This window comes from Clarias gariepinus, chromosome 14 (genome assembly GCF_024256425.1).
Source record: "Clarias gariepinus isolate MV-2021 ecotype Netherlands chromosome 14, CGAR_prim_01v2, whole genome shotgun sequence".
Classification (NCBI taxonomy): Eukaryota; Metazoa; Chordata; class Actinopteri; order Siluriformes; family Clariidae; genus Clarias; species Clarias gariepinus.
The window spans coordinates 2,376,884-2,388,207 of record NC_071113.1 but is presented as its reverse complement, the minus strand read 5'-3'; positions in this window follow the sequence as shown (position 1 = coordinate 2,388,207).

Sequence of the window (11,324 nt, the reverse complement as noted above, 5' to 3'; positions counted from 1 at the left end):
ACCAGGTTCCCCTTGGAGGCACAAGACGAGTTTATGTCCCGCAGGGCGATGTTCATTATAGCTAAAAGCCAGGGGATTACTCACGAGCCAATCCCCGGAGGCAATTACGGGTTACGCGCCAGGTGGCTTCATACCCTTTTTATGTGGTTCAGACCCCAGTTTCTGACTTTGGGTCCCACTCCATGTGCGTCTTTTTGTCGTCGCAGATGCTAATGACAGACGCTTCCCTCACGGGCTGGGGTGCGGTCTTAGATGGCCGTCCAGCCCAAGGGAGCTGGAGAGGCCATCTTCTCGCATGACACATCAATTGCCCTGAACTGATGGCTTTATTTTGGCCCTGAAACACCTCCTCCAGCAGTTGAGAGGCTACCATGCCCTAGTGCGAGTGGACGACACTAGGGACCCTAGGGATACGTACATATTGGCCAGGGCAAACTGTGCTCGCGCCACTTAAATGAGCTAGCGCACCAGTTTCTGCTTTGGGCACAGGGCGAGTCCCTGTCTCTCAGGGCGATTTACACTCCAGGGCATATGGAGTTGGGAGCCCTGGTACCTTCAACGCACTAGAAGAACGTATGCTCTAAAGGAGAGGGTATTTGAAAGTGGTGCGTGGCGGAACATGTAGACCCAGTCCAGTGCCGAATTGTTTCAGTGCTGGAGTTCTGCAAGAAGTTCCTCGGGCTTATGCCCTAGTACCCTCGTAGCCGCTATTTCAGCTTGTCCTGTTCTAACGGATGGGGTCTGGCTGACACCCCTCCCAAACCACGTCAAAGCAGCCTTTTTTCATCACATCGGTGAGAGATGCTATTACCCTAGCCTACGAGGCGTGTGGTCTCACTTCGCCTAGAGGAATCAGGGCTCATCCGACCAGGGGGATTGCCTTATTTATGGCGCTGGCAAGAGGGTTTCCCCTGCAGCAAGTGTGTCATGCGGCAGGTTGGTCCTTTCCGCACACATTTGTGAGATTCTATAGTCTGAATGTTCATGCTACTCCAGGCTCAAAGGTCCTCGAGTCAGCCTCCCAGAGATAGTTCTGAGACCTCCTTGGCCTTTGTGCGCATACGCTTCACATCCTTGAGGTCTAGACACTTGCAGTGCGGCAGCGTTGGTATTGTTGTTTCCATAGCGTTTTCATGCAGCATCAAGTATAGCCTTTGAAAGGGAACATCTTGGGTTACTTTGCTGTAACCCTGTCTCCTGAAAAGGCGGGAACGAGATGCTACGCTCCAATGCCGCACTGCCTGCGTGACTGGACGGCCTTTTCAAACAGAATTGATCTAAGGAATGTTTCCGGTTCACTCCTATTTATAACCTGCAGGTGCGCTTCATCAGATGACGTCACCTGACCAAGGTTATATATGCCAAAATTTGGCGTGTTTGATACACACATGCTTTACAACCGGCAACACAGAAAGATGTTCCCATAGCGTTTTCACGCAGCATCTCGTTCCCGCCTTTTTAGGAAACAGGGTTAAAGCAAAGTAAACCGAGACATTCCATTTTCAAGCGCAGCTATATGTAAAAAAAATTATTAATTAAACTGCAGTTCATAATATTAAAACTGTAGTGGAAAGACGAAGAATTCTCTTTACTGTACATTTTACTGTTATCAAGATCGCCTGTTGGAACGAAGAAATCTTCCTTTACCGCGATAAAGATTGATTTGAGCAATGTTCCTCTTATCATCTTTTAAAGGCCTTTTATAATCATATCACTAGATTGGAGTTATTTGTGCTGCAAATTTCATCCGATTAGGCAATCGTTACTCTCTTAGTTTACCCATTAATGTGTAAAAGGGTGCCTGTATGTAAATGAGAGTTCTAAAACCCTGATCAGGTGATAATTTGTATAAAAACAGCAAAGAAACCCTGTTTTTAATTGTCAGTGTGTAGGCAGCAAAGACATCCTGCCACACACATCTTTGTGCAGCTAATTTTAACGAACCTTAAAGTAAAAAATTGTTAGTGCGTGACAGGTAGCGAAGAAACCCTGCCACACGCATCTTTGTGCAGCTAATTTGCACAAGCCCTAAAAAAGGGGAAGTAAGCGTGTCTCTTGCTTTTCTCTTAAAGAGGCCTCAATAGTGAATCTGCCTGTGCAATGTTCCACTTGCAAATTCATCTATGCGTTTAAATCTCACCAGTATCAAGCTTAGAGTAGCTAACTAAAGTCTCAATACTGTTTGATTCGCTGAAACTAGTAAACTCAACGCGATGCTCAGAGAGACTGGCCAAATGCGTTGCATGGAAGTGCTTACAGTATCTTGTTAAAGTAAAATGTGCGTTTAAAGGCCATGTGTTTTTTTGTGTGTTTAATGTCTTTGTACAAATGGAGCCACGTCAAATACCTGCAACCGTGTGAATGGCGTGCGAATGGCGTACGACTGTCCTATGGACGGCGTAATCCCCCCTCCTTTTCCTGCCAGAAAGGCGTGTCAAGATTTCACAGGAAACACGCCCATTCAAGCCCTACTTATTCATTAACCTGTTTCCACCACTAGATGGCGCTTTGTTCCCAAGAACACGTTAACACAAGCCAGCAATTTAGCTGCGCTGAGTTGCAATCACGTGATTTTTACAACCTGCACTACAAAGATGAAGATGGCGGATTAATGGACTATTTGCAGTAAGTGTTGTTTTATTTTATAAAATTTGTTTGGGATTAGTTTACAGTTTATTTCCCAGTTTAGTTTTTTATTGCCCATTTTGAAAATCACTGGCAGTGCCAGCAGTGGTCAGATGTGACTTTAGATAACCTAATGGTCTGTTTACCAAGTCTGAAGGTAACATTACAGCTTACTGTCAGTGTCGCAAACTCACAATGTCACTCCTCTTTAACTAAAAAAGACACTAAAGCTTCGAAAATACTATTAATGTCCCTATTACAAAAGCTGCACTACCCGAGGAAGAGTGTTTGTGAAAATGCCTTTGAAGTCTGACTGTGTGTTATCTGGATTCATTTAGCATTTATTTATTCTTTGGGTAAGAGTTAATCTGCAGGGTATTTCTGTGACTGGAATATAATTTGATGCAGTTAATGAAGAACACAAGCTGAGGGTAGATGTACAGGAGCTAGCGAGCTAAATGCTTATAACCAGGTTTATATTTTTCTCAATTTTACCGTGAGTTTGCACGGTAGCACGAGCGCTTAGTAAACGAGCTGAAAAAAAAAAACTCTGAAGTGTTTATCAGTTAAGAAGTGGGGGGAGGTGTGGGCTTTAGAGATAAACTAATGCTCATATACGAGTGTTATATCGCTTAACTTATTGGTATGAAAAGCGCATTGAGTAAATTGTTGGTTAATTTTATGCAGACGATAATACAGACAGACAGTGGCTAATGCTAACAAAGTTCAATGGTTAACATTAGCACAGGTAGTTTATTTACATTTCAGAACTCCTAAAACAGTATTTTACACACTCTGCGGTGTAGGCCTACTAATATCTTGTATATTTATTACAACTAGATATTCTGTTAAGTTTATTTATCTTTGTCTTCACTAAATTCTTCTGTTGTCTTTAAGCAGAGCCCCGCTGTGGAGGATTGGGGGGTCAGACGGGTGACTGCTGGTCTTTTGGAGATACTAGAGGAGCCTGACCAAGCTGTTTGATGGAGCTGTAGTAGGAATGACGTCACAGTGCAACAGCTTTAGAATGATGTTTGGTCAGGTCTATATTCTGAACATAGAATTGCAAAATGTCTGATACTTTAGGGGGGGAACAAAGAATTAAACTGTCTTTAAATAAATCTTTAATATTTTTTTAAATTGATATTTTTAATATAAAAGGACCAGATAGAGACTGATAAGCAGCTGGTGTTATCCGGGTATTTTAATGACCTTTAAGCGAAAATACAACATGTATTCATCTGTTTTATACAAATTACTGTTTTACCTTTGACTAGTTTTGGAGAAATAAAATTTATTTTTAAAGTCATGCGTGCGTGTTTTAATTGTTGGGGGAATTGTTTGGGTATTTAAAAATACATTTACTTGAACCAACAACTTCAATGGGCAAAAAATGGGAGACGACTTTGTTTTAAAAAGTCAAAGAGTTGGGCTAATAATAATAATAATAATAATAATAATAATTGGAGTGAAAGGTGAGAAACCTCAGTGGAGAATACTGACTATGACATGGTGCTAATTGCTCGGTGTGTGTGTGTTTTTTTTTTTGTTTTTGTTTTTTTGGCGGGGGGAGGGGTTCTTTAGAATTATTTGTCTGTGCGCAAATGTGTTTGTGTTAAAGCCAACAGAGAAATGCAGGAGCGTCTTGTTGAATAAACCTATGAACACAGCTGTTCAGCATCAGTCCTAAACAAATTTAAATTCAAACTTTGTCACATACACAGTCATACACAGTACGATATGCAGTGAAATGCTTATAGCTTATGACAACAAGCTGACAACATTGCTACGTGTTTAACACAAGCGCAGGGTCTGTTTTTGTCCTTAATTAAAAGACATCAATACGTTAATAATTTACACAATGACAACATTGTTTATTTTGCGGGGAAAGGTGATAAGCAATGTTTAAAATAAAACAAACCAGGAAGTAAGTGTTTCATACATTAAAGTGCTGTGTATATCGCTATCTTCAAAGAAAAGCCGCCGCCCCTTGCGTTCAGTAACACGATAAAACCAATTACCCAAACAGCAGCAACAACAACCATTATGATCACACTTTATTGGATTTATATTGCTTAAATATTTTGTAGCTCTGTCTTTTTTGCATTGCTACGTGTTTATTTACTTCCTTTTTGCATCGTGAAAATCGACACTCTAAAATCGTAAATAAAAACATAAAAATTATGTTTTTATATATATTTTTTAAATAGTAGTAAGCCAGGCTTTAGTTACCTTGGACAAATCACAATATAAGCCCTCTCTCGCGTACACTCGCGCTCTCTCTCTCTCTCTCTCTCTCTCACACACACACACACACCTATATAGATAAATTATAGATGTTACTGTGTCTTTAAGGATTATTAAGAATGTTGTGAAAAATATTGCAATAAATGGTTTAAATAATTAAGTAATTAATTAAAAATAGCATAAGCATCATGGGTTGTGTATTGAGTGATTAAAAAAAAATTATTAATAGTTTTTTCCCTCTTTCTACCACATCATCTATTTATGAAACTATGTTGACATAAGTTATGTTATATATAGAATATAGTGATTCAATTCAATTCAATTCAATTTTATTTGTATAGCACTTTTAGCAATTTTCATTGCCGCAAAGCAGCTTTACACAATCAAAAAAATTAAAAGAATTAACCAGCTGCTTGGACACAGCAGTTAACTGAAGCAGTCAATGCTCCATCTGGCGGGATTATACAGCATTGCAACCATCTTTTTAGAAAGCGCATGGGGGCGTTTATGGCGCGGGGCATTGTTAACTGTGTCATCACGGGGGATCACATTCCGTGCACGGATTGAGCATGGACTTGTCATGCTCCAGGCGGCTGTTTGACGTGGCTCCCACTGTATGCTTTATTTGACAAAGGGCTGAGATCCGCCGAGATGTCAGCCACGTTGTTGTGTTAAATGTAGTAACAAATGATTTGTGTGCCCTACTCTAACGAGTGGATTTGAGGTCGTTCAGCTATATAGAGCTAACTAGTGTTTTTCGAGTGGTTCATAGTTAAACCCGCTGCCATTTTTACTGACCACCAACTGTTGAACTAGCATGCTTGTTTAAGCAGTGTACGTAACCATAGCGATGACTGTGACCCGAAAACTCTAAACAACCTCTCCCGGGATAACTTTTAAGTGCGCAAGCACAGTCCGCCCGTGCTATCTAAAACCAGTTGTAAACGAAGCCAAGCATAAGCTTAGCAAACCTAGCGCATTAACATTAAATGGCATACATGAACTGTATCAATCAGGATTTAGGCCTCATCACAGCACAGAGACAGCACTCGTTAAAGTAGTAAATTACCTCCTATTGGCCTCTAATCAGGGTTGTGTAACTACGCTTGTATTACTCGACCTCAGTGCAGCTTTTGACACCATTGATTATGCTATTCTTTTTCACAGATTAGGAAATGTAGTAGGAATTAAGGGTACAGCCGTCTCCTGGCTCAGTTTCTATCTGACTAATCGTTACCAGTATGTAGACTTAAATGGTGATTATTCTGCATGTTGTCTAGTGGAGTTTGGCGTTCCGCAGGGTTCAGTTTTAGGCCCACTGCTTTTTTCCCTTTACATGCTTCCTCTGGGAAACATAATCCGTAAGCAATGTATTCGTTTTCATTGTTATGCTGATGACACACAGTTATATGTCTCAGCAAAACCTGATGAGATAAAACAGCTTACTAAAGTTGAGCAATGTGTGCAGGAAATAAGAAATTGGATGCTAATTAACTTCCTTCTGCTTAATCCGGATAAGACAGAAGTTCTAGTCATAAGACCGCATACAGCTAGGAGTAAGATTTTAGATCACACCGTAACTTTAGATGGCATTTCTGTTCCATCAAGTGCAACAGTAAAAGACCTTGGTGTGATTATAGATTCCAGCCTTTCATTTGAAGCTCATGTATATAATATTACCAGGATAGCATTCTTTCACCCCAGAAATATTAATAAGATATAATATTGATAATATTAATAAGATAAGAAATATATTGTCGCTAAACGATGCAGAAAAACTAGTTCATGCTTTTATTACCTCTAGGTTGGACTATTGTAATGCCTTACTGTCTGGTTGTTCAGCTAGGTGCATAAACAAGCTTCAGCTAGTCCAGAATGCAGCAGCGAGAGTCCTCACTAGAACCAGAAGATATAAGCACATCACCCCTATCTTATCTTCACTGCATTGGCTCCCTGTGAAATTTCGCATTGATTTTAAAATACTACTCTTGACATATAAAGCATTAAATGGTCTCGCGCCGCAGTACCTGAGCGAACTCCTAGTGTCTTACGAACCGCCACGCCTATTTTGATCAAAGGATGCAGGCTGCTTGTCAGTACCACGTATTATGAAAAATACAGCTGGGGGCAGAGCTTTTTCTTACAAAGCCCCAAAATTATGAAATAATCTTCCAAATAGTATTCGGGACTCAAACACAGTCTCAGTGTTTAAGTCTAGGCTAAAAACCTACTTATTTACCCAAGCATTTCTATAAATAGATTTGCCTTAGGTAATGGAGCAGATCTGGGGGACTCATGGACGTAGAGTATTATGGTAACCTGGTTTGTTTAGATGCTGTCTTCCTCACTCTCATTGATCAATCAGGTTTGTTGACGGTGAGGTGATTGTTTGCTTTACATCTCAGGAAGCCCTCATGTTTGTGTTTCTTTCTGGCTCTCCCTTTTAGTTATGCTGTCATAGTTAGTCCTGCTCCGGCACTCTACAATTAATATACATTCACATTATACATTGTGTAACTGTGACCATACCTAACTGCCATCTCTCCTCTTTTACTCTTTCTCCTCCTTTCTCTTTCCTCTTTCCCCCTGTCGCCCCGTTCACTCTTTCTCTCTCTCTGTCGAGCTACACATGTCGTTCCTGAGCTGCCAGTGATCCAGACTCCCTCTGCCCCCCAGACCTGTCTGACCAATCCTGGTTCCCTGCTTCTGGTTGGAGATCTCGTCACATGGATGCCCCGTGTGTCTCTTTGGGATGCGTCTGGTGTCTGGGGATGATTCTCTCTACCTAGAAGATGGTTCTGGCCTCGACTGGTTTTGGCAACTGTTTCTCTGGGGACTTGGCAGATTGATAGTTCAGGACTGGAACTTCCTACACGTCTACCTGAGTCTTCAATAACTACCTGGACTCCATATTAACATCAATTAACATCAACTATTATAGCTAAACTGCCTGCCACCCTACACACTGTATAAATGCAGATCATTTCCTGCTGTCTATTTTACCCAAATGAGGATGGGTTCCCTGTTGAGTCTGGTTCCTCTCAAGGTTTCTTCCTATTACAGTGGGAGCCACGTCAAACAGCCGCTTGGAGCATGATAGGTCCATGACAGGACCGTGACAGGACCATGATCGATCCGTGCACGGAATGTGATCCCCCGCAATGACGTAGTTAACGATGCCCCACCCCATAAACGCCCCCATGCGCTTTCTAAAAAGATAGTTGCAATGCTGTATAATTCCGCCAGATGGAGCATTGACTGCTTCAGTTAACTGCAGTGTCCAAGCAGCCGGTTACTATATTTAATATATATATAACATAACTTACGTCAACATAGTTTCATAAAAAGATGATGTGGTAAAAAAGAGGGATAAAAAACGATTCATAAAACAGATTTAAATCACTCAATACACAACCCATGATGCTTATGCTATTTTAATTAATGATTAAATTAATTAATTGATAAAACTACTTATTGCAATATTTTTCACGACATCCTTAATAATACTTAAAGACGGTAACATTTGTAATTTATTTATACCAGTTGTTATAGGTACGGAATACAAATGCGGGCTATGTACAGTATTTTACATTACGGTGTATTTTATCTATTTCCGTTTAATACACTGGTAGATAATATTTTGCTGCAAAGTAAAGCTTAAAATTTAACTTCTGCTTGAGTTTGTTTTCGTTATATTTTTGATGTTTTCTCTGATGTTTTTTTTTTCGCTGATAGTCAAAAATTGGCAAAACAAATCGATTGATAACGCATAATATCTGGAACAAATATCTGTTCATACGGATCAGTATGTCTTTAGTCATTTAACCAGCATAACGTCCCCCATCAAAGATCTGATGGGACATTAATCACTTATCACTACGGTGAATAGATGCGGCAGTGACAGATTAAATCCCCATGAACATTCACACTTGAACACAATACTAACAGAACTAAACAGGTCCAGAGGGTCAGCGCCTGTTATCAGGACAGGAATCACCTACAGGATACTACTGTAATTTTTACTGCTTATATATTTTTGCCATAGTTTCATTTGGTTTTACGCGATATATATATATATATATATATATATATATATATATAAACATAAATATAAGTATATATATATATAAACATAAATATAAGATCGACTATTATTGTCAGGGTCAAGTTTACGGGGCTTTTCAGTCTTTCGTTAATTTTACTACTGACTCGAAACCAATGCGGCTTATTAAAGATGCACTGTTTTTTTGGACATGGCTGTTTTGTAATGTTATGCAGAATAAACACTGTCTACGGTTTGAATATACTGTGAACGTCTCAAAGTCACGTCTCTAGATCCTTCTGCAGTAATGTTATCGTGGTGTAAATTATTAACGTATCGATGTATTTCACTTGCAGACAAAATAGACCATGTCTAGTAACGAAAGTAATGAATTTGTCACTACTCTTCTCTTACGCAGCACGGCTAGAAAGATAAGAAAAGTTACACCAATCCTGCCACGATGCTACCCTGTCCCAACACTGGCTGGGGAGATGAACTCATACCAAAACTCCAAAACTTACTATTATTTCATGAGATGAAATTAAGCTAGGATGAAGAAAACAGAAATGAACTCCCCTCTGTGTAATATCTAAGATCAAAATGCCCCCCGTGTAACTCTGATTAGGAAAAGCTCACAGACACCAAACCTGCAGCACTTTGGTGTAATTTTTATTATCTTTTTAGCCATGCTGCATGAAAGAAGAGTAGTGACAAATTCGTTAATTTTAATAACGTGATGTTTGATTGGATATTCCAAGTTTGATAGTGTCGATTTTAGAGTGCATTATACGTGCGATGCGAAAAGGAAGTAAATAAACACGTAGCAATGCAAAGAGGACAGAGCTGCGAAATATTTAAGCAATATAAATTTAACAAAGTGTGATCATAATGGTTGTTGTTGCTGCTGTTCAGGTAACTGGTTCCATCGTGTTACTGAACGCAACTGTGTTCACAAAACCGAGCGGAGGGAAAGAAAAACACTCGCTAACGCGTTTGAATGAAAAGGGGCGGCGGCTTTTCTCTGAAGATAGCGATTGCGTAATGGGGGGCTATCCGTGCCGGGGGGCGTGGGGGGGGGGGGGTTAGGGCATAACACACCTCTGAACGTCTTTTGTCTTGTAAATGATTATCTTCGTTCACCTTCCAATCCCCCACAGCGCACACACTCTCCACACTGTTGCTATGTCTGTTGGGGCACTTGGTTTTACACAGCACTTTAATGTATGAAACACTTACTTCCTGGTTTGTTTTATTTTAAATATTGCTTATTACCTTTTCCCGCAAAATAAACATTATACATAAACATGTTATCATTGTGTAAATTATTAACATATTGGTGTCTTTTAATTAAGGACAAAAACAGACCCTGCGCTTGTGTTTAGGACTGATGCTGAACAGCTGTGTTCATAGGTTTAATCAATGATTTACAAGACAACAGTTAAAGCGTTTGTGGATGAGAGGTGTGTGTGTGTGTGTGTGTGTGTGTGTGTGCGCGCTCCTGCATTTCTCCGTTGCTTTAACACAAACATTTGGGCAGAGACAAGTAAGTCTGAAGTACCCCTCCCCCCGCCAAACACACACACACACACACACACACACACACAGAGAGCAATTAGCACCATGTCACAGTCAGTATTCTCCACTGAGGTTTCTTACCTTCCACTCCTTCTAAGTTTGTCTTTGCTCTTTTAATGGAGTTCTTAAAAAAAACCAAAAATTTTATACTGAGAAAAAATGATTATGGGTCACATAGTCACAAACACAAACTAGCACAGATACATATGATCAAGTGTTTAACTGTTGTTTTAATTTGTTTTTATAACCAGTAATAATAATAATAATAATAATTATTATTATTATCATTATTATTAGCCCAACTCTTTGACTATTTAAAACAACGTCGGGTCCCATTTTTGCACATTGAAGTTGTTGGTTTAAGTAAATGTATTTTTAAATACACAAACAATCCCCCAACAATTAAAACACGCACACATGACTTTAAAAATAAAATTTATTCTTCCAAAACTAGTCAAAGGTAAAACAATAATTTGTATAAAACAGGTAAAAACATGTTACATTTTTGCTTAAAGGTCATTATAATACCCGGATAACACCAGCTGCTTATCAGTCTCTATCTGGTTCTTTTATATTAAAATATCATTTAAAAAAAAAAATATTAAAGATGGAACTGTTTAATTCTTTGTTTCCCCCCCCCCTAAAGTATCAGACGTTTTGCAATTCTATGTTCAGAATATACAGTAGACCTGACCAAACATCATTCTAAAGCTGTTGCACTGTGACGTCATCCCTCCTACAGCTCCCTCAACAGCTTGTTCAGGCTCCTCCAGTAGCTCCAAAAGGCCAACCGTCATCCGTCTGATCCCCCAATCCTCCACAGCGGAGCTCTGAT